Genomic DNA, 24,006 nt, shown 5'->3' on the forward strand with positions numbered 1-24,006 from the left:
ATGCTGATACTTTTAGTCATCTTCTTCTATCTTTTTTTTAAATGTTTTTAAACTAAAATACTTACATTTAGCACCTTTTTTAGCGGCGCTGCTTTTCAGTAAATGTGATACGCTCCCCATTTTCTGAATGGCCTTCTAGTCGAGAGGAGTGGATCGTTTCTTGCTTGTTTTTCACATTTTGAAGGATTTTTATTGGCAATAAAACGTGCCAGTAATCTTCATATCTCACAGGGCTATTCAGAGATAAAGCAAGATTCAAAACATCTCAGATATTTTTGCGGGGGAAAAACATCCGTGCTTAATCATCTGTGCCTGTTGGTTTAAGGCCAGATATACACTCATAACATTGTTTCATCGTTTTGTTAACAAAGAACAAACTTTAGGTCAGAAGAAATAAGGGCGGAGGGATTGTTTTTAACTCTTTTGAATTACAGGCTCCGAGTGATGGCCAGAATTTGGCCTGTAAAGTATTTGAAGTCTCAGTGAAGATCTCCAATGAAATGCTCAATGAATCTTTCAGTGTTTGCCGGCAGCATTTTCCCGATTTGGCTTTGAAAAGAAATTGCATATCCCCCCGTGACCGCTGATGTAATGTTCCAGTTTGCTGTTTTTGGCAAGTGGAGACAAATGTCGTCAAATCATGTCAGAAATCCTTGTAGGTTTAGTGGCACAAAGACGGAAACCGTGACTCCATTACTGGAACCAAGTGATGGACCAGTTTCCTGAAAAACAAAGTGAAAAGGATCGAGGCAAGGGGGATTTGATCAACTTTCTAGCATTTGAGAGGTCATTCAGAAAAAAAACCCTTTCGACCCCCTAAACTTAAATGCCCCCTTCCAGAAACGTTTTAAAGGAGCCCTCCACTGATTTAGCACATTTAGCTATAACATCGTCGGACATATAATGGACAGTATAAACGATAAAAGGACCAGAATCGATTGAAGCAGAACCAGATTCATTGCCTTTTTTTTATTCCTCGAACTGTTCTTCCTCGTGAAAACCTGGCGCCTACGTTACCCACGATGCAAATCGGCCATTGACACTTTGTCCAGAGATTTGGGTGCGTTATCCTAGTAGCAGCTGATGTAGCCTCGAGCCCTTAGGCAGAGATGAGGGGCAGGCTACAGAGGTCTGGTCGACTCTCTTCTTTCTAACTCCATACCCCCAGATTTTTATTTTTATTTTTTTGGTTTTATTTGTAGTCTTCAGCCCCCAACCGACGCTGACTCAAGTGACATCACTTGAGGAAATGTAGACTTTCTGGAGACACAAAAGACACACACGCATTAGTACTCCCCAACTCCAGGGAACAGGCTTTGAGGGTAAAATAATCTGCTTTTAATAACAAAATACTGTGCGTCTGATACAACCCCAAAAAAAAAATCAATAATTGAGTTAAAAATCCTGAAAATCTACTCCTTCTCTCTCTTTGAAAAATCCAGAAAAAAATTCATCTCTAAAAAGTTTATCGATGCAACGGTTAGTTGATTAGTCGATTGTCAGAAAAATAATATTATTATTAAAAATAATAATATTGATTTTAAAATATTTTTTTAGTCAATTAATCATTGGTGGGGGGGTTGTTTGTTTTTTTAAAGCACAAATGCCCAAAAAACGTGCTGTTAACAGCCTCTGAAATGTGAGAATTATCGCTTTTCTCTGTTTTATGTCACAGTAAACGTAAATATCTCTGGTTTTGTGATTGTTGGTCAGACAAAAAAAAAAGACATGGGAGGGACGTTTGTCAAGGTTTTCTGAAATTTCATAGACTAAACGATTAAATGAGAAAATAATCGTCAGATTAATTGACAAAGAAAATAATCATTAGTTGCAGCCGTAATAAAGTTAAACTACTAGATATATAAGATGTCTCCTACTTCAATGAAAAGTCCGCCCCAACAAGGTGCATGTTGGACCGTGATTGGATCCAAGCTGGTTGTGACGTTTCACAGTCATGCTCCTACGTGGACGTCTTAAACTCAGATCTAAGGTGAGCTCGGAGACATTTTCCTCCTTCAGCAGATGTGAAAGGTGAAGACAGCCCTTTTATTGAAAAACAACTCTGCATCGCTGCGAACAGTTGACGGTCTAACATCTGCGCGAAGCAACAAAAACGCAAAACATGCTTTTGAGCGGAAGGAGACCTTGGAGTGCACCACAAGGGCACGGCCTGCAGCGTTGTACGTGCATAGTCTACCTATTTTATTGGGTGGAATTGTTGGAATTTCTTTAGTTGACTCGTGTGACTTTAAGAATTTGAACGTGAGCACTGGAGGCTGGGAAGGTATTTCAGAATAAATGTCCCTGAACGTGTCACATTTGGAACAATGTTTGGTCAAGAACACGAGGAACATTTCATCCTGAGGAATGACCTCAGAGCTGCCGAGGGGGATCTGGGGATAAATGTGGTTCCACTCTCCGCTCGCTAGATTACGTTTATGGTCCGTGTGCCCGTGTCTGAGCTCGATTGAAGTTTTGTGAGAGCCCTGTCCCAGTGCAACTTTGAGATTGCATATCCAAGCTGTGCCGCATTACATCATGAAAAGCCGAGCCAGTGACTTATTCAAGTGTAATGGGCAGTATAAGTGCTCGCTCGCTCTGTTCGCCCCTAATTGTTCCCAGATGTTCTGCACGCCTTTGTGTCCCACATCTTGTTACAGCCGGTTCACACAGACGCCACAATCGGTGCTCAGACTTTATTATAGAGGGGAAACGTGGCATGGAGTAAGTGTTTAATTTGGCTGTTGGTTCTTAAACTGGTTTTGGTTATTAAATCATTAGGCGTTGCAATCCACCACAAGACATCACAGATTTTAAACAGCTGGGTGAATAACAAACTGTTCCATATTCTGTCCATAACTATTAAAGAAAACGGCGAAACGATGAGTCGATTCATCACAGTCGATTGTCACAAAATTAACCGACGGCTACTTTACTAACTGATTCACCATTTGAGACATTTTTTACTTAAAAATGCCAAAGATCCCCAAGGTCCAGCTTCTCAGTTGGGACAATTTCCTGTTTTTTCTTTTGAGTTTTGAACTTTCGGGCTGCACAAAGCAACCAATTAAGAGCAGAAACAATTTGTCGATTAGTTGATTGACAGAAAACTATCTAAACTATTTTGAGTAGTGATTCAACGTTCAAGGCGTTTCTAAAGCAAATGTGCTCTTTGATTTGTGTGAATGTAAACTGAATATCTTTGGGTTTTGGACTGTTGACGGACAAAACAAAAACATTTTGAGGATGTCAGATTTGGCTCCGGGAAAATGCGACGGACATTTTCACTAATCTCTGACATTTTATGAACTAAATGGTTTAATCGATTAATCAGAAAATAGTCAGCAGATTCATACTGTTAGCTGCAGCTCTAAATCAAAGCACATAGTGTTAAAGCTGCAACTGATGATACATTTAATTAATGATTAATTTACAGTTAATTTTTTTTATTACTCTATTACCCGTTTAGTCTAAGAAATGTCAGTAAATACTAAACAAATCAGTAATCGCAAGTTCCCGGAGTCCAAAGACATGTCTTCACACGCCTTGTTAAGTCTGGCCAACAGTCTAAAAGCCCAAAACACTAAGCTTACACTGATATAAAAAGAGAGAGGCATCAAATTCTCACATTTATGTGGCTGGAACTTCTCGGCTAATCGTTTCAGCTCCGCGTAGCAGTGTCTGTTGTGAACCCGACTTGGGCACGTTGAGGCAAACGGCGGGTTTTATGGCGCAAAAGACCTTACGGACTCCTCAAGGTCAGTCCGTCTGTGAAATATCACTTTATTAGGTCGCAGTTCACCAGTTATAGAGGGAGGAAAGAGCAGCGGGACAATAATTTTGTCAGTTTGAAGCCTAGTAGGGGTGCGCAGACAGGTCAGACCCTCCTGCAGTCGGCCTATCTCCCCCGCCCCACACCCACCCACCCACCCTCCTTGCATAAACGGCCCTGCTTTGAAGATAGGCCGGGGCTGGGATCTGTCCTTATCAGCTTATCAGTTCAGCCCTTTATCGCCCCTCGGTCTGATGCGTGCAGGTACTGCAGTTCTGCGGCTACGCTGGTTATGCACCAAAGGCGCTTCTGGAGTCTGCATCGGCATCGCAAAATATTCATCAGTCAATCCACAGGGTTGGTGCAATATGGCGGAGCTCACAGCAGGAGGGGAGGACTGACTGACAGCTCCGCAAGACATCATCATCCTCATCACTGCAGTTCAGGCGCACACAATGCAGATGTTTTGATCAAAGGAAATGATCTTCGCCTGCATTGTTCCCCCACAACCCTTTGTCTTCTCCCTTTTGAACCCAGCCACTTCGACTCGAGCCTCGTCGGGATTATTTGCATGCACGTCAGTGAGAACATTAGCCGAGGAAGTCACAAAGAACCAACCCAGAGCCTTGGCTTTTCTGTTCTCCGTCTCCGCATAAACTGCACCTCCAGCCCGCCGTGTCAAATACGGCCTCTGAAATATGCATGATTGAATATGCTGGAGGAATCCTAATAGTATCTGAGAGCGCTCCCACCAAATGCAGAGGACTCATTCAAAATCCACCCTACAGAGGAATCTGTGGTCATACAAACACTGAAGTTGGCCAAACACAGCTTTAGCTTCTGCAGCTGTAACAAACATTCAATTCATCGGTCCGGCCAGAGAAAATATGCCCTGGAATGTAGCTTCAATCAATTCAGGCGAACCGGGTCCACTAAAGGATTAAATGGCTCTAATTCGGTTCCGTTTTTACGCTGACACAATCTGTTAGATTCTCAATTTAGATTTGTATCTTGAGTTATGACCCGTGATAACTTGGATTAAGACTGTTTGTAGATAAAGAATAACAGCGACGGTGGGAGTGTTCAGGCCGTTGAACAGTGTTTCTTTGTGCACCCCTGCAGTCTATTTTCATTTGTCTTAAAATAAGTTGTTACAGAGGGACCCCACCCCCTTCAATCCCTAAACCCTCTCCCACAAGGTGCCTACTGAAATGCTGGTGCTTCAGTGTTTGGAAATTCTCATGAGCTTCCTGTTTCAAAACCGCCCCACAGGCCCGACCTATACGCCTTGAAAAACATCAGCGCTCTTCCCATGGAGCTTGTGTTTGTCAGTGTGATGGAGAGCAGATTGTTTGGAGCCTCGAACAAGGATCTCCATATATAACCCTCCATATTATCTTTGATTCTGTACCATAAATAGGTCTTCCTCTTGGCCAGACCTTGGGAAAAGGATGTGGATGATGAGTGCGCCTGGCTCGGGCCGGCGGCGGCTGGCAGCCAGATGTGGCCAGATGTGGAGAAGCTGTCCATCGCCAAAACCACTCGTGCTCCTCCTATACCTTCTTTTGGGTGGCTTCGCTGGTCTTTACGTGCCCAGTGTGTGCATCACAAACCGAGTTTAATTTAGTCTGGCTCTCCCTGGGTTTCGGTGGCTTCACTGAGCCTGACACTGGCGATTCTGGACAAGCTGGTTATCAACTGGTTCTGTTAACTCCGGGTTTACTAATCCGGCTGTGAGCACCAGAGGAGGAGTTTTTAATTACAAGAAATACCATCCAACCCATGGGTGGAGTATTTAATATCATAGGAGCTAAAACGATGATCGTCACGAGGAAATGAAGTTACCGCGGCAGCGAAAAGAGCGAGGTTAAATATATAAAATACACACGGCCGGATTGACCTCCTCCGGGGCCCCGGAGACAATAACGTGTTGTTGGGCTCCTGTTGACGCCCCAATGTACATGGCAGGTTATTTACTTCCTCAAAAGACAGCACCCGGAAGCCAACCCATGTTCCAAAGCTGAAATGATTAGTTGTTTACTCGATCAGTTGATTGACAGAAAATTAATTCTGCATTTCAGTATTCGCTGCTGTTCCCAGTAAATTCAGCTCCTTTGCGTCTTCGACTCTCGGTCCAATTTTGTTAACCCGGGCTTCAGGGAAAAATGACGGGTATTTTTCACTTTATAACAATACATTATACCTATAACTTAATTGCAAACTGTGACCTGTCGGGTTCCTGTCTGAATCATGGCTCTGTTTTCCCAGTGAGCCGACGCTTGTCAAGTTTTTTTGATCCCTGCAGTTCAGTTAACCGCGGTGATCTACCGTGGTTTGAAGGTGAGCCAGGTTTGTGATGGCGGAGAGAGAAAAAAGAAAAAACAAAAACCCGAGTTAAGCCCGAAGATGGCGGGATAACCCACTAACCTCCCATCTAATGTAGCAGCTTGATAGACCTGGACATGATTGCCGCTTATGACCCGGATTAACTTGTCCGGCCCTTTAGCAGCGTGTCTTGTTCAACGCTCGCATTCTTTCCAGTCATGTCAGGGTTCAGTAGTTTGCCGCGATTATGACTCACCGAGGACTCAGGTAGTAAAGACGTTTGCTGACACACATGGAACTGTAGTGCGGAGCTGGGCACAACAGTTGCTCCTCTGGCAGGCAGTCCGGACACACAGCTCGTAGTCCGGTTGGCAGGGGGACCCTGCCTCTCGGCGGAGTATTTACAGTGGTATGAAACCTGCCTTTATAGGGGCTATGACAAATGGTTTTCATTAGTGGGCTTTTATGATTGCAGAAATGGACCGGCGAGCACACTTTGAATCCTTCCACATGCGAGGGATTTATTAAGGTCATATTAACTCTGGAGTGAGACTGTGGTAAAGTTATTTTTACAGCATCGATTAATCTGACAATTATTTTCTAAATAATCGCTAAATCTTTTGGCTCATAAAATGTCAGACAATAGTGAAAATTGCCGTCACAATTTCAAAAGAGCCCAAGCTGAGACACTCCAACACCCAAAGGTATTGAGTTTGACACCACAGAAAGCAAATACATCCGGTAAATATTCATATCTGAGAGGCTAGAACCAGTGAGTGCTTTGGAAAATTTTTACCCCACATTTTTTTTTTTAAATCAATCAGTCAAACCTGCGTTTGTATATCACCTTTCTTATCGTTCGGTGCATGGGTAAGAAAGGTGCTTTACAGATGACTGACAGGGTGATGACAACGCCGCACAAAAGTAAACAGTAAAACAGTTTGAGACCAATGCATGAGAGAGATAAAAGTGGTGAGCAAATGCAATGATAAAACCAATCAAATCAAAGCTCTAATCAAAAGCAAGGCTGAAGGTGTGCAGTTAAGTTTCACATTAACATTTAAACCTGCAGTAACCGATGATCTCTGGCAACTTGGGGGCAGCAGGTTGCGAACCCAGCACTGACACATCATCACTTCTTAAGCTGACGTGGTGAACCTGTCAGCAAACGGCTGCTTATTTACGCGTCCAGCGGTTAAAGAGCAACACTGTCACTGGTTAAGAGTTGTATTTCTGACCACCTGATGAATCCAGTATCCAGTGTTCACTCTTGTTGTTTGGGGAAACATCTGGCTCCTTAGCTGCTAAACGCTCCGCTATGTTCAGCAGCTGGTTTCTAACTTTGTCTCTCGGCTGTTTGCTGCCGAGCAGGTTGTGCGCGGTGGGTTTTTAGCTCATTTTCTCTGAAATCAGCTGCCTGCTGTGTCTGAAAACGATGCTATGGGAGCAGCGAGGGTGAACTGAAACAGTGAAGTTGTGGGTCACACGGACGCACAATGAGCTGAAACTCACCAGGAGGCTCAGTAAAGCCGGGGGGAGCTGCACAATCAGGTGATAATCCTCTGTAGGTTCACCCCATTGTCATTTCATACATTGTTTTCACAGAAATCTAAATTATTGCCTCTTTAACACTTGGAGCTGCTCTCGGATCCTCGGGCTGACTGCCACAACAGCTTGGAGCATAAACACTAAAAGCTGCCTCACTAAAAGTTTTTGTCCTGCACTTTGGAACAACTAAAAGACAGAAAGTGCCGGAGGACCTGAGGGGGGGGGGCAGGCAATGTCAGAGAGGCTGGAGCAGGAGCAAGACCATGACGAGCTTTAAAAACGAGTAAAAGTGGTTTAAAATTGATATGAAAACCGGCTGCAACTAAATGATTTCCTTTAATGATTAACCTGCCAGTTATTTTCTCGATCAGTTGTTCCGTCTTTAAAATGTTAAATGATTGAGGATTCGCGGTTTCTCAGGTCCACAGAGATGCCTTCAGTTTTCTTGTTTTGCCCGAACCGATTTTTTAATTTGCTGTCACATATGACAAAGGGAGGTAGCAAATCTTCACACGTGAGAAGCTGAAGCTGTCGATTGACTGGTCGATTGATCGACTACTCATTGCCACTCTCGACGTGCTCCCTCCTTCTTGACCTTGTCGGCACCTTATCAATAATGAAACTTCTTGCCCATTAATCCGATTCAGCTCTGTGCGTGACGGTAATTTCTCGTGGCTCTGTGTACGTTGCACAGATAGCCACCAGTCGCCAAATCCAGACTGGAGGCGGCCGTTGATAACGGCTCACTGGCTGCAGCTCCTGACTTGCTAATGAGATCCGACTAAGCCGAGGCTCCATGCAAATTAACACAAGAGGCCTCCGCCGACACCACCGGGGTTTTTATAGCCGCAGCTGTAGAGACCCCGCAACATCTCCTCGCCGCGGCCCGAGTGTCACATTTCTTGTAGGTGGATTAGCTCTCCATCCTCGCATGGAGCTGTGCACATTACTGCCCATTAAACTGTCTCCCCCCTCAATGGGGGTTTGTGCCCCACGAGTCTGATTTACAACCCTTAATTCAGAATTTCCCTGGCGCTTCCCTCGCTTCAGCCGCCATCTGACCACGAACAGTAAAGGTGGACCATCTGCTAACGGTCATTGCTTTCTGTACCTTTACTGGGGGCCTCCTGCAGCTGACGATTATTTTTGATTAATTGTTTGGTCCATAAAATGCCAGAAGAGAGTGAAAAGTTGACTTTTACTATGATATGTGACAATTAAACTGAAGAGCCGAAAATCCTCACTTTTACATGAAGATTAAATTCTCGATTCATCAAAATAACATGCACCTTAAAGAAAATCTGGAACCAGCAAAGTACGTTATTTTTGCCAAGAAAAATATTCAAACAAATGCTGTACTTTTTGTCATTACGGACTAATCTGTCGATAATTTTTTTCGGTTAATTGCTTAATTGTTTGATCTACAAAAATGCCCACTGCTGTGTCTTAAAACCCAAGATCAAGTCTCTAAATGTCTAGTTTTGTCCGACCAAAAGTCCAAAACCCAAAGACATTCAGTTAACTATCGCATGAGAGGCCACCACCAGGTAATGTTAGGTCATTTTTGCTGATTTAAATTTGTTATTCACGACGTAAGAAAGAAAGCCCTTCATGAAATCGGCACAGGAGGAGCTGCATGCATGTCACTTGCTTGTCTGAAAAAGAGGTGTCATTGTTGTTGAGTGTGATTATGGTGTGACAAGTCCTGAATTACAAGCTGTTTGCATCGAATTTAAAGCCGGTCACGTGTCAGTGTCCAGTTTGCCTGTAGGAGTTTAAGTGTAAAGGCAAGTTTTCCTCCATTAAGACACATTTTATCTCCACTTGACATTCCTAATGTTTGGCTCTCTTTATGTCCACATTACCATCGAGGTTTTTTTTTTTTTTTTTTTTTGAGAGCAGTCGGTGAAGATCCTCACTGGGGGGAAAGTGGATGGCAGCGGGGGTCGACAATAGGCCTTTTATGTTGAGAGTTATCCTCATTCCGTTGTGTTAGCTCCAGGGGACCATGTGACCGGCTCTCATTCAGGTCATGTCGGCCCGTTCAGCCTTTGACCCTCTTAGAAGGGAAGCTACTCCCTCAGTGTCCCGTTCATCCCATACAGATGTCTGTGAGCGTTAATGTCTGACACAGTAGAGGTATGACGATCCCCTGACAGGCCTTCATTCAGTATTTTTTTTTTTCCCCAAGTAGTTAACTGCCTATGTGCCGCGTTGCCGTCCCAGTCGATTCCTTCCCGTGAGTTGTAGCGATGGATTTAAACTTTTTTCAAGTCTGTCTCAAAGCATTACTCACACGCCCGTAGAGTCCTGGTCAAAAGTATTGGCACATAATTCAGAATATCTTCAGAAAAAAATGGAAATGAAACAAAAAAAAAATTTTATAGCCACGATATTCAGAATAATGTCCAAGGTTACTGAGCACAAAAGAAAATAAAAGAAACAAAACTTGCACAATAGTGAAATAATACAAACGCAGAAAGTAGAACCTTTGGCAGCCATGGCAACCTCTAAACGTCTCTTGTCGCCACCCAGAAGCTTCTTGCACCGGTCTGCTGGTGGTTTATGCTGCTCTTCCATTACTGTTCGTTCAAGCTCCTTTAAGTCTGCAGGAGTCCTTTTTTGCAATGGCAGATTTCAGCTCTCTGCAAAGGTTTTCTATTCGATTCAGCTCCGGACTCGTTGCTGGCCAGTTGAAAACAGTCCATCTTTTCCTTTTTCAACCGCTCTCTTGTGGTGACGGATGTTTGCTTTGGGTCGTTGTCCCGCTGAAAGACCCGAGGCCTTCCCCCTCAAACCAAGTTTCCTGACACCGGGTAACACATTTCGCTCTAAAGTGCCTCGGTAATCATCTGATTTCATCAGTCCTTTGACACATTCAGCGCCTCCGGGGCCAGAGGCAGCAGTTGATGGAACCTCCACCGTGTTTTGTCGTAGGTGGGCTGTTCTTTTCCTTATGGGCCTAATTTCGTCACCTATCAACAGACTGAACAAACTTCCTTCCCAAAGAGCTCTACTGTGGTTTCATCTGTCCACAGAACGTTATCCCAGAGAGACTTCGGCTTATCCAGGAAAGTTCTTGCGAACATTATTCTTTCCTTTTTGTGCTTTTCAATAGTGGCGCCCTCCTTGGCCTTCGCCCATGGAGCCCTACTTGGTTTAGTGTGATGCCGTACGGTACGGGCTGAAAACCACCGCTCCAGATTGCTCCGAGTCGGCCTGAAGCTCTTTAGATGTCTGGCGTGGTGTTTTTTGTCCACAAACCGCATCGACCTTCGCAGACTTCTCCTTGACTTCCTTCTTAGCGCCACGTCCTGGAAGCGTCTTGACACTTTTACGACCGTGAAACTTCCTGGTAACATCACAAACTGTTGAAACAGGGATTTCAAGATCTTTGGCGGTTGCCTTGTAGCCTCACAAATTGTTGTTTTTTTTTAACATAATGTTTATGTTCTGATTCTCTCAGCACCCTTTTTATGCTTTTATGCCTTTTATACAGTTGATTCTTACTTGTTTATTCTTTTTTTTGAAGATATAATTTTTAAAAAAGGACGACAATAATTTTGTCGTACATTTTATATTTGTATTGTTAATTTCACTATATGAAAGAATTTTTTGTTTCTTTTTTTTTTTTTTTGGACCAATAACTTTGGACATTTTATTTAAGTCTTTTGATTGGTGGATTTGGTGCTGGGTTCGGATCCAATCAAAATGCTGTCGAGCCTCAACCCTGCCCGATACAGTAGTCGAGTTTCAAGCCGGGTTAAGAATGCATTTTATAGGAAATTCCCGTTCAGCAAAAGAAAACGTGAATTAATGTGAGTGTCCTTCCTCGACTGTCATGCGACGGAAGAGCCGACGGTTTCGTGTCTTCGGTGGAGGCACGAGTGGCGATTAAGTCGCACGCTTCACGTACGTCGTCATTTAGTCTGTTCCCATCGCACTTGGTCGCATTTTGTTTTTATCGATACACCAACTTTTCCACCTCAACCAAACATGAAAACTTTTTTGTGATATTTTAGCTTTTTTTTTTGTTTTGTTTTTTTTGTGGGTTTTGGGATATTAACAGCAACAAAGAGGGACTTTTCTAATAAAAAAGCTGTATTTAGCTCCGACAGCTGAAGCCTCGCGTTAACTTCTGATAAACTTTGGAGTTTATCTTTAATGTATTTTATAATGAAGTTTATCTAAAGTTTCATCCAGGGGGGAAACGCCCAGAACAGGGACTGTAGATTTTATCCACCTGTCTCTTACACTGAAAGGGCAGAATCGAAAGTCTGCGATCCTGTCTTTCAAAATGAGTTCTAGTTGAAGCGGTCACGATCACATGCAGGTTCTCTCTCCGTCTCAGCCACTAGGTGGACACAGATTAGAGGCTCGGCCGTGAGGACAGACTGGGAAGGAATGCCATATGTGTTAGTAAATCCTCACCGGACACAGGCTCTTTTGATCTGGGTGATTTTTTGATGTGAAGCTCAGCGTCTGTTGGTTTTTTTTTCTCTTTGTTGCTGTTGATTCATGATGACCTGTGCAGTTTTCCCAAGGCAGCTCAGCTCCTTTTGGTAGCATTTAATGCAGTAGTTTGTCTTTGGGTTTTTCCCTGATTATCCGTACTGGATTCATCACTGTCTTTTTGTTTTATATTTATCTTGAAAGCATAGTTTGGCTCCTTTCATTTCCGACACAGAAACTGAAATTCTGCCGCGAATCTGGGGCGATTCTATAGTGGCCAGACTGGCTAGACTGTTTTGGTCAAATCTGAATGACAATAGCTTGAAACAACTGACATTCATGTGAGCACCCTGGGGCACTTGATTTTGACTATAGGAAGTCTGGTGTGGGGCAAAGTCGATTCAGGTCAGGTCTCTTGTCTACTCAATTAGGGTCAAATTAAAAAAGGAGTCGCTCACGTATGTAGATCCGTTTAAAAAAAAAGAAAAAAAAGTTGTTTGCAGGGGCAATCGCAGCAATGTTTTGCCTTCCATTATTGCTTTATTGTATTATCCTCCCACATTCTGGTCATGAAACCCGTGTTTTCTCCCTCCTGTTGCCGTTGCCTTGGCGCCCAGTCATTTCTGTCATCAGACTCGGTTTAGTGTGTCTGGTATGTCTGGGGGTATGAGGATGATGTGGCTTCATTAACAGGGAGAGCAAGATGAGTCACACGGGGTGAAAACCTGGAGAGATGAACCACACCGAGACGCTGTGCTGACCGGTTTAGACTCGACGCAGACAGCGAGGCAGCAACGGAGAGAGGCAGATACTCATTCACAGGAATCGGCTCGCTGTATGTGAAAGGCTGACTGTATTAGAGTCGGAACAAATTGTCGGTTAACGTCAAAATATTCTGATTAACCATTAATTGTTTCAGACGTTTTTCAAGATGATACCAGGTTCTCAGATTAGAAGATTAGCAGCTTTTCCTTGTCTTATATGATAGTGAGCTCAATATCTCTCGGGTTTTAGACAGTTAGTCGGACAAAACAAGACATTTCGATAAGTCACATCAAGCTATCAACTATCTGGGGCTTTTTTCTAAAGAATAAACATTTAGTTGATTAATCTTTAAGCAGATTGACAGAAAAATAATTGGCAAATACTTTGATAATCAATTCATCATTAAAGCTGCTGCGTGTAAGCATTTGTCAACGCTACCTAGCTAACGTTAGCGTTAACAGCTGTTTGCTTATAAGCAAACAGCATCCGCATCAAACTTCATTCCTTTACTCTCCAGCAACGCTCATGTTAACTCTTGTTTTCCTTCTATTTCAATCCCTTCTTTTCTTCCACTGAAGCTAGCATGCTAGCCAGCTAGCCCCGGCCCAGCCCCGTCTCGCAGCACCACTTTGCGATGGTGAGCCACCGTGGCGTCCAGTCTGCCCTCGGTCTCCAGCGCGAGAGGATGAAGAGAGAGTGCGACTTCTTGCTCTACCTCTCAAATGAGACGTGAGGTTAGCGACTACCACCACCATCCGTTCCAAGACGCAGGAAAACCACGTTCGGCGGCAGAGAAAACTCAAATAAAGCACGTTTAAATTCATATTTCAAGCAAATACATGCTAAACATTCACTAGTTCCAGCTTCGATCATAGTTTTTTTTAACATAAACAATGTTGATATAGGTCCCTCAGATTATTATTATTATTATTTGTTATTATGGTTTTTTTTTTCTGATAAAGAAACATACCGAGCGGGACATTTTACTGCTCTCTGCTCTCTGGAGGACAAACTATGCAACTGAGACACTGTTTCCAACTGAATTCAGATCTGCTTCGGCGTTTCGGTGCCGCACTTTCTTGTTAATTATCGGCCATTATATACAACGATACTGATATATCTGCAGTAAGCTATTATCCCCCGGATGTATGGCTGTTAGCACCACTTGTCACCTGTGATCGTCAACTCGGTGTCTTTGGATTTCGTCTGGTTGAGAGACGTCAGCTTGGCCTTCACAAGCTGCGAACTCGTGAAGGCCATTTTCACAATTCTTTAGCGTTTTATGGACCAAAGGAAAATAAGAAAATAATTCTTAGCTGCGGCCCTTAACTGTGCCTACGTCCTGTACTGCGTTCATTCTGATTTCCAGTGACTTTTTCTTTTCCTCGGTGCAGTCTCACAGGACCCAGTCCAACACTTATTACCAGTGTGACTGAGAAAGACAATCCTCTTAGCACAGAGCCTGTTTTCTTTCTAGGGCACTGAACGGCTCTGTGCAGGAGTCCTGTCAGTTCAGCCCGGCTGTCGGATATCCTCTCCCTGTTACGTTCCTTTGTCCGCTCCGCGGTAGGGTCTCTCATGAAACACAACCCCCCCTCTCCCCCTCTTTATGGCCCGAGCCGGCAGCTGCAGGGTTAATGTTTAGCACCACCAGCACCGGCAGCAGCAGCAGCAGCAGCGGCAGCGGCAGCAGCAGCAGTACAGGCAGGCAGAGAGGCAGGAGTTGTAGGAGGAGGGGAGAGGGAGAGCGGCAGAGAGGTGGGGGCTGGTTCACAGCTGTTGTAGTAGGCAGGGTCTATTGGGGTAGGAAGCCTGCCTCACTCGCCCTGGAACAATGGGAGACATGGCAGCCTCTGCAGACAGCACAGGCACACACACACAATGCACATGCCCAAGGACGGGCCTTTTCTAGCTGTAGCGTAGAGGAAACCGGCTTCCTCGCCACGCTCAGAGGGTGACGGCACTTTTAACTGGGGGAAAATAATAATCTCCTCCGCAGCCGGAAAACAGAAATGTAAGGTTGTGGCCTCTCTGTTGCTCTCTCCTTTTTTTTCTTTCTTTTTTTTTACCTTCTGTTGCCTTACATTTCATTATGCTGTGAGGAGATCTCAGATGCGCTGACTGGATGACTAAAAAGGCGGCAGGAGGAAGGTGAGCTGACCCAAAATTTTCTGCTCGGGGTGGGGGTTGGGGTGGGGAGGAATTTTGTAGATGTGTAAGTACTGATTCTTTTTTGTTGTTGTTTTACAGCTGACATGCTGTTTTCTGGGCCTCTTGCTCTGTCTGCCTGTTGTGATGGTGTTTCTGTGTCAAACTGAAGCGGATTTTTACTTCTTTTGGGATTAAGTGACGCGACAGTGAGGGAACGCGTTTTGTTTGGTTTTAGGGTGTTTACTCGATACGAATGGACATAATAAATCTTAGGGCAGGTCTGGATTGTGCTGTGTGTGTGTGGGTGTGTGTGTGTGTGTGTGTGTGTTTAGGTTAGCATTAATATCAGTGGGCTAGCTTACATTGTAGGAGCATGTTGCGGCAAACTCAGCCCTGTTACCTCGCAGTGACGTTTTTATTTTCGCTGAACCAACGCAGGAGTCATGCAGGATTCTTTTGGTTGTGACCAACAAAGTGTCATAAATCTGCCAAATGTGCACGTTGGTGGTGGCTGGCGCAGCCGAAATGTTGTTTGAGGTTGAGTGTGTGTGTGTGTGTGTGTGTTAAAACAGAAACACAGTTTGTGTTGTATCAGAGATGGAGGCCCCGTGATGTGTTTCCTGGGTGTGGAGGTTGCCTGGCAGGGATTTATGAAGGATCCCCGCGTTCTGTTTGATTGCTCTCAGCCGTACATGGCGCACGTCCAACCTTTCAGGCCTTTTGGGAAGGGAGCTCCCCCTCCTCCGTCCCCTCCCCCACCTCCTCTCCACTGCCTCAGCTCCTCATCCCAAATATTGCTTGTGTACGATTCGTCTCGGTTCATATAGCCAAACATCAGACAGGAAGCAGCACCAAGGGAGCCTGCCAGCCTGAGTCTGTCTCACCCACATCTCGCTGCCTCTTTGATATTTATCTGCATCTGCATTAATGATGCAGACAATTGTGTGGTGATGTGTCTGCGATAAAATTGACTTTGGCCTATATTTTTTCAAGGGGGGGGGGGTTCAAGTCTTCACCGAGCTTGTTTAATTCCATCACGTGAGGATTTAGGTTATTGTCACATTGTTTACATCTCCCGCCTGCACACTTTGCCTACACAACAAGAACTTCAATCTGTGCCGTTCCAGATTGGCAGATGGAAAGGTGGCGTTTGACATATCCTGAGACGGCCTTGCCTATGCCAAATCCCCAAGGGTGCGACTGACATGATTTAAGAAGCTTTTGTGCATTTCTTCTCTCGGCTTCGGCTAAGTCGCCTTTGAATTTTCTTTTTTTTTTTTTTTTTCTTTTTCTTCCCCAGCCTTGCCCTCATTCCATGAATCTCTTCTACTCATCCTCCCTCATCTGCAGTATCTCACCAAAAGCTATTTGAAAACATGAGTTTGATTCGCTCTACATTTCATCATTTTCTCAACATCCAGCCATCGAAAATCAAAGTAAAATAAATACAGGTGATGTGAAATCGTCGAGGTCCCTTGTGCTTGTTCGTTTTTGTTTGTTTTTTTTTAGGCCACTGTGATCTGCGGTCTTTGTGATCTTGCTTCATGACATGGATCACAAATCACGGTGTGTGTGTGTGTATTTGTTTTGTTTTTGTTTGTTCCCCCCCCCCCAGTACCAGGTGTACCAGGGAGGACACGGCCAGACTAGATGATCTGCTCTCGCTCTATTAAAACCCAGATTGAGAGGGCAGATGCTCAACACCTCTAATCCCATTTCAGTTTGACAAGATCTAACAGGATCAGGGCCAGCTACCCTACATAAGTGATTCTGGAAGTGAAGAGTTAAAGCTGCAGCTCGGTGCCTAAATATATCCGGAGTGATCAGATGAAACGCCGACTGAGGAGGCGCAGCAGCAGACAGGGCGTCCCATTTAGGTTATAAAAGAAAGTGAACATAATTAACAGGGAACTCAGTTAATGGGGGAATCCCACATCAGACTAAAACACAAAAAAAAAATCACAGTGTGGCAGTCAGCGTGTAAAGTCTCTGTGTGTCCTGCCTTATCAGAAAGACATAAAGCGGGAGTTCTTAAACGCCGCGTCTGCTGAATTATTCATCCATCTTTCTTTAATTACACTATACAATGACTCAGAGATGAAAGGGAAGATGAGAGGAGGAGAGCGAGGTAGAGGAGCGGGGGATCTTGGTCTTGGCATGGCTGGCGCCTCCCGAGGGCAATGGAGCGTCTTCCTCTCCTCCCGGTTTCCTGTTCACTCGCAGAGCGGAGGAAACCTGCAGCCTTTGCCCGCCGCAGCCCACCGCGGAGGTGACCCCCCCGCCCTGACGCAAAACTCCCGCCATCAGACTCTTCGGGATCTCTCATCGCGCACGGCCAAATCTTATGGTTTCATGATGACTCACAGAGACACACAAAGGACTGGCAGAGATGTCAGGAGGTTTTTCAAGTGGAGAAGGAGGATGCTGGGAGTTTATGAATTAAAATGCGTCCATGTGTTTCCTCTTCCTCAGCTCCTTGGTTCTGTTGTTGGGAGACAGAGGTGCCTGACAGGAGACTGACTCCCCTCCAAGCATCATAAGGAGAGCTGAAACCACAGGTGAGTGTGTTGGTGTGTGTTCGTCATGTGGTCATTTGGGAAATTAGCTTTTTTATTTTTTTTTTAACCTATCAGTTCACTAGGGCTGCAACTAATGATTATTTTCGTTGCTGTTTTGATCGTCAGAATACTTTTTTGATGAATCGATTAATTGTTTGGTCTAAAAAATGATGGAAAATAAAGAAAAATTTCCATCACAATTCCCAAAAAACACAAGACGATGTTATCAAAATGATTTTATGACTGCGATTAATGATTTTTCATCAACACTGATTAACCAGCCAATCGTTTTCTCGATTAATCAGCTTTTGTTTAGTCCATAAAGCGTCAGACAGCAATGAAAACTCCCCGACACCAATTAACTAAGACCAAGGTGGCATCTTCAGGTTTCTTGTTCCGTCCGACCAACAGTCCAAAACCCAAAGATATTTAATTTGCAGTGATTATAAATCTGAGAAGAACCAGCAAATCCGTACATTTTGAGAAGCTGGAACCAACAACTGTGCGGCTTTTATTTCTTCTCCTTCTTCTTTTTTCTTCTTTTTTTTTCTCTTGCCTCAAACAATTAACCTTCTGTCGCTCGTGTTGTCATTTCAGCTCTAAATCGCCTGCTTTGTCCAAAACCCAAAGACACTCAGAAAATCCTTAAATCCTCACAACAGGGACCAGAGGATGTGTGGAACGCTTTCGGTTTGCTTGTGATGAATTGGTTATCAAAGCGGTTTCCGATTTTAAATTTTCTGTCGATCAATCGATCCAGGCGTTCCAGCTGTAGTTTGTCGTGAGAATCGGGCCTCGTGAACTGACCACAGTAAAGAAGAAGGACCCGTTGACTTCCCTCTGGTGGAACTTTCCCTGTCTATTTTCTTCCGTGCACTCGGGCTCGTTGGTAGAAACGTGTCGGCGGTCCACACCCATCAAAAGTGAAGCCGACCTTGGCGGCGGTCGCTGCCGGGCGATGTGTTTTAAAGGGGTCACCGCGGGCGACGTGTCGGTTTTCCCTCTGGTGTCAAGGTGCACTTTACTTGTCCGCCGATGAAAGCACACCACTGTCCCCGCAGCTCACATTCATCCTGCACAGGTATCCGTTGGACTCCTTTTAGGAAGAACGAGGGCACCGCACGCACGCTCGCTCGCTCAGCTCGGAGGCGAACACACGATCCTCTCTGTTTTGTTCAGTGGTGGGAAGCCTAAGCTGCTAGCGCGGTGCCTCGCCGCGCTTTGTTTACACTTGGCAATGTCAGAGTTAGCGGCTGTGTTTTTGAGAAAGGTGGGTTTTCAAAGACCAAAGTAAAGAAATCTCTGTGCTGACTTTGACCTCCACTCTTATCGGTTGGCTCTTCCTGCCCTCTTCCTTTATTTTATCATTAATTGCAGCAGCCTTGCTGCTGTTCTCTGGTTTACCTCGTGATTGTTACAGTCAGAGAAACAACAGAACCTTTTTTATCGCTCAGTCATTGCACATGTTCCGTAGGACGAAGATGGTTGTTATGTTTGTTACCGTGCACGCACAGTGGTTGGGGGGAAATATTAGACTCATTACGACACTTAGCACTCGTCTCAAGAGCAGGGCTGCGACTAATGATTACGTTCATTATTCATTAAAGGTCAGATTATTTGCGTTTGGTCTATTAGGAGTCAGACAGTCGTGAAAAATGCCCGTTATAATTTCCCACAGTCCAAGGTGACGTCTTGAAATGTCTTGCTTTGTCCAACCATCAGTCCAAAACCCCCCCAAATCTTCAGTTTGCTATAAAATATCACAACGAAAAGCAGTAAATTCTCATATTTCAGAAGGTGTGGTACGAGTGTGGTATCAGTGGCGAATTCCCCTCCACAGGCAGCGCGGCCACTCAGCGGTGCAGCGCGCAGAGCAGGATCATTAACTCCCTTTGTATTCCCCCCGTGGCTTCTCTCTGTCGGGCTCTGACGGCACCAGCGGCTGTAAGTCTGCGAGCCGAGCTCAGTGGAGAGAGCTCCCCGGCACAGCGGCCCCGCTGGGACACACTCAGCCTCTCCTCTTGCCCCCGTCAATGAGCCTCTGTGTGCACAGTTTCAGGCCAGTCACAGTCACCATCGTGATGACAATACTGCAGTTTACAAAGCAGCCGGCAGCTTTTTCTCCCTCCCCCGGTTTATGCGCTCTCCTTTCACCTCTCTGTGTTTCCAGAGGAATTGATTCAGACTTGAAGGCAGGGCGAGTTTACGTGTGTGGCACCCTTCAACAACAAGGCGATTCAAGGACGTAAAAAGGCATTAAGACAAGGCATTTTTAAAAAAGAACACAAGACATAAATTAGAGCTGCAACGTTTAGTATATTAGTTGAGTAGTTGGTTCACAGGACATTCATCTGCAACTGTTTTTTGCTAATTAATCATTTCAGTCATTTTTCAAACGTTGTCTGGCTCCAGCCTCTCAAACGTGAGCATTTGTTGCAGTTCTTTTTCGTTTACGACAGTAAACTGAGCATCTTTGGCTTGTGAAGTCTTGGCTGCACAAAGCCGATCATTTCAAGATGTCCTCCCGGACTGTGGGAAATTTAAAGCAGGCTTTCTTCACTATGATTTTACATTTTTCCAGACAAGACGATTAATGTGTTGATTGAGGAAATGATCAGAAGATTAATTGGCGATGAAAATAATCGTCAGTTGCAGCCCTAGATCAAACCACACCCACACAGTCCTGATGAAGCAGGTTGGTTTTTGAGTGTTAAACTCTTTATTAATAATTACCCAAGGATTTTTTTTTTTTCTCCAAAAAATTTAATCACACATTTAGTTATGAGTATTTAAAGTTATAAATTACGTGTCTAATGATTTTAAACCATGGGTTTCAAATGCTTTAAGGCAAGGCAAGTTTATTTTTATATTACTTTTCAACAACGAGGCAATTCAGTGCTTTACATAAGACACAAAAAGGCATTAAAGGAACATTCCGGTATATTTTAAACAGGTATATATTTAACAGGAAGCTGTGCTGCAACTTTCTAAATAAACACGCTTTTTAAACAAATTGTTTCAAACCATACAAATACAATTTAAAATGAGTAAAATAAAATAGAAGATAAAAATGAGCTCCAATCGAATAAAACAGATAAAACAGGAGAATTAGAATGACTGCGCAGCTGCACAGCAGTGCAAGATATGAACGAATAGTCCCAAATTTAATTTAATTAAAGGCAGTGGCAAACCGAGAAGTCTAAAGCCCAAATTTAAAAGAACAGAGAGTTGGAGCAGACCTCAAGTTTTCTGGGAGTTTGTTCCGGATACGTGGTGCATTAAAGACTGAACGCTGCCTGTTCATGTTTAGTTTTGACTCTGGGAACAGTGAGCAGACCTGCCCTAGATGATCTGAGAGGTCTGGGTGGGTCATTACGCAGCAGCAGTCAGTTGATCGGTTCTTTGATCGGGCGTCGATAGGGCTTAGACCCAGCGGTTGTTTTTTGAGGGGCCTGTTTGATTCTGGATAAACAGGACAAAAATTGTTTTAAAAGATTCTTCTTTCTAGTGGCGTTTTCACTGAGGCTTGTGACGTTTAACTCTGCACATCAAAAGAAAACCACAGCGGCGGCGGCGGCAGAGCCACATTTTCATGTTATATTTAGAATCACTTTTGTTGTCTTTTGGTCCACGCTGTAATTTCCATGTGAATGTTCGCAAACACAGGGAGACGTGTGCGTGTTTCTCAGCCCTGCTGCCCGGAGCCTCGATGTGCATTAGCGACGAGGAGTGCTGGTATTTATAACTACTCGGTATCATTCCTGCACCTGAGGTCAAATGGACGGCTAATATCTGCTTCCGTTCTTAGATGGGCTGCATTGATCGCTTGCCATTATACGTGTAGGTTTGGCCGTGCGCGGTCAGTCGCGGCTCAATAAGCACCCTACACTGTGGACGCTGCTGCTTAGCTTTGTCAGTCAGAGTTCACGGCCCACAGGCCCACCGTGTTCGATAATCTTCCTGTAAACGCTTGGCAAGCAGCTCTGGTTACACGAAGCCCGGCAGGTCTTTACTGATTTCTTATGAAACTATTAGAGGCTATTGAACATTTCCCAGTAGTGGGTTTTATTCTGTGTGTGTGCGTTATTGTGTTATTGTGTTTTTGTTTTTTTTTGTTTTTTCAATACCACTGGCAATAGGAGGACCTGAGTTTCTGAATCAAAATGAAATGATGCATTTTATGACACTTCACACGAGGGCTGTGACTAACGACCATTTTCATTATAGATTAATCTGCTGATTATTCTCTTGACTGATCAATTAATTATGTGGTCTATTAAAAAAAATTAAAAAAAAACTATAGAAACTGTCTTGTTTATCTTTAGCCCAGATAGTTTACTATAATGTAGAACGAGGAATAAAAGCTCACTTCCACATCGAGAAGCTGGAGCCAGTGAAGGTTTGTTGTTTTTGTGCTTGAAAAATGACTTGAAAATGATGGATCGGTTATCAGAATAGTTTCAGGTAAATTTTCTGATGGTCGACCAGTCGATTAATCAACTGTTGCAGCTTTTGCTTCACACTTCAATTCAAAGGATAAGTTTAGCATTTTTCTGTACTTTTGTTCTGGTCTGCACATCCTATGAAAAAAAAAACTAACAATGTGTTGGTCTGTTTCTCGGTATTTTCCAACTTCCCTTCCCTGTGGCTCTCAGCCCCGAGCCCATTCATTCCCACTGAGAACGTAAATCTTTAAAGCAGCTATAATAAGTATTTCTTATATTAACAATGGCTCATGTGACCGCATGTATGTGAAAGGGGTCACTTGTAGTAATGAACCCACAAAGAATGATCACCCAACTGTGCAGTTCTCCTCGGCTCTACAGAGCTTTTCAGCGTCTGTGAGCTCATGGTTTTGGTTTTACGGGCTGCACCTTTACTGTTTTAGTTCTCTTTTAGTGCCACTTCCAGCTGCAGCAGGGCAGCTGCTTCAGCGAAAAAAAAGAAAGCTCTGGTAAAACCACTTCTGCTCGGCAATAAAAGGCAAACTGACAAACTCTGTGGCGCACGGTGCAGCTAGAGAGCCAGATGTTTCCCTCAGCGGTTGGTGGAGACCAAAAACAGAGTGAATATTGGACTGGCGATCTTCAGTATGTTCAGAAGCACAACTCCAAATGAGTAATCTCGTTCTGTAACAGCTGGATTTGTGAGCAACTGATCGCGAATGAGTAACCATATCAGCTTGGTGACGATGCGTCAGTGATTCGTTTACATCTTATTTCTGCTCACCCCAAGTGGCCGAAAAAATCAGTAGATGCGGGTTTAAAAACGCTTCGGTGTCTTAGACAAAGCTAAATAATTTCCTGAAACAGCCGGGCACTGTGGTTTTAAACAAACGTTACTCAAGCAGAAGTAAATAGATCATTTGTTTTGGGACTATTTTCAGCTGTGGATTAATACACTTTTCGGTGCTCTAGTGACTGTTTCCAGCAGCGGCGCGATGCTGTGCGGGATTGAGTCAAAATAAACCGTGTCTGTGTGTTTGTGTTCATAGTAATACAGGAAGATGTGGCTCATTGATGTTTTGTTTTTTTGTTTTTTTTGTAGTTTCTGGACGATGAATGATGGAGCTCTATGGCGCAGAGGAATAACATATATCAGGCTCTGGATACACAGATACAGTAGTCGTTAGATTGTTGGTTTTGGTCTTTTCATGGGATTTGTTGACAGTAACAGAATATCTCCAGACTTATCCTTTAAGAAAATATGTCAAACCTAAATAAATGGTTTATATAACAATATAATGCTGTTGTACGCAGATGTATTGATATTTTTAAGTGTTTCTTACCGTGCAGTATTTTCAACGTCAACTGTTTTACTACATTATCATTCATCATCTGTTTATACACCAGCCTCCACTTATGGCTGCTCACAGGAGGAGTTAAAGTTGTTGACAGTTACCTAAATTAAGACTTACAGCTGCTTAAAACTAAATTGTAAGGCTATAACATTATAAATCGTTTTATTAAGTGTTTATATACTTCTCATAAATGGTAAATGGGTCAAAGTAAAGTGCTAACCCTTCAGTTTGGTCTAAAGCAGCTGTATAAGAACTTTGCCTAAAGAAAATGCACAAAATACAATTTAAAAAAAAAAAAAAAGGTTTTAAACCAGTAAAATATTGTACTTTCAGACTCATTTTGGTTGGTACATGAAAAAGTATTGAAGTTGGATATCGAGTCCCATAAATATCTGAATGTTTCTGTGTGCATTTATGTGCACACAATTGTCTGCGTGTTTTCTGTGTGTGTGTGTGTGTGTGTGTGTGTGTGTGTGTGTGTGTGTGTGTGTGTGTGTGTGTGTGTGTGTGTGTGTGTGTGTGTGTGTGACCTGTCCACGTCAGGTTTAACACTTGCTGGAAACTGTGCCAGTTCCTGATTGGCCTCTGGCCACAGAATCAGGCTCGTCTCATCCGCTCTAATGACTCCTTAAGAT

At 43.9% G+C, this 24,006-nt stretch overlaps 1 protein-coding gene across 5 annotated transcripts in view; it reads left to right on the top strand.

Annotated features, from left to right (window-relative positions):
* The window catches only part of nckap5l (NCK-associated protein 5-like), a 41,410-nt gene that overhangs the window by 2,802 nt on the left and 14,602 nt on the right, over positions 1-24,006 (top strand). For 3 of the 5 annotated variants that reach the window (XM_040152360.1, XM_040152364.1, XM_040152365.1), the window contains exon 2: positions 17,486-17,571. The gene's annotated coding sequence lies outside the window, so the exon portion shown is untranslated. Of the gene's footprint in view, positions 1-14,713; positions 15,014-17,485; positions 17,572-24,006 lie in introns of those variants that run through there. The other 2 variants (XM_040152361.1, XM_040152362.1) reach the window with 2 other exon arrangements.

The sequence above is a fragment of the Xiphias gladius genome, chromosome 18 (assembly GCF_016859285.1).
Source record: "Xiphias gladius isolate SHS-SW01 ecotype Sanya breed wild chromosome 18, ASM1685928v1, whole genome shotgun sequence".
NCBI lineage: Eukaryota > Metazoa > Chordata > Actinopteri > Istiophoriformes > Xiphiidae > Xiphias > Xiphias gladius.